Raw genomic sequence first — 707 nt, forward strand, 5'->3', positions numbered from 1 at the left:
TAGGTATTAAGTATTCAATCCCACATGTTTGTTTTATCAAAAACAAACACTGATACTAATATCGGTTGAAGGCAAGACTTAAATTCACTAAATATAATAACGGTTTTGGTGTTCATGAATTTTGGTGGGAAATCTTAGGACAGATTCTCGCGATCGGTTTGACCGTGACGTCATACTCGAGCATCTCCGAAGCTCAAAACTTCAAGCACAGAAAATATTTATGAACTCACCATGGAATTTATTAGATTTCTTCAATTACCGTATCTGGAGACACAATTCGGCAATATTTCACGTGGAAATTGTGAGTATGGTGAAATTGTTACATCATAACGTAACGGCCTCAAACTGACTGAGGACCAGCATAACTGCCCATTTGATCTTGAATAAGTGTCGAAGATACGTAAAAAAAATGCCTTGAAAATGAAAAGGGGTGTACAAATGAAGTCTGAAAATTCTATAGCAAATCTGTGCTTCGGCCGCACTGACAATATTGATATTAATGGAGTACATTCCATGCACTGCCTACTGTGCATGCATATCAAGTCTGTTACTTTGACAGTTGCCTTGATCGGTGGAAGAGCTGGGAAGAGGCACCCGTGGAGTAGGGAGTCTCTCCGGCTATCTGACTAACAGGCATAACTCGCGGGAATATCGGCTGGCCGCTTGCCGCTGGAAAAGAGGCTGGCGACCCGCTAGTGACGGCTTTA

The sequence above is a fragment of the Penaeus monodon genome, chromosome 29 (assembly GCF_015228065.2).
Source record: "Penaeus monodon isolate SGIC_2016 chromosome 29, NSTDA_Pmon_1, whole genome shotgun sequence".
Taxonomy (NCBI): Eukaryota; Metazoa; Arthropoda; class Malacostraca; order Decapoda; family Penaeidae; genus Penaeus; species Penaeus monodon.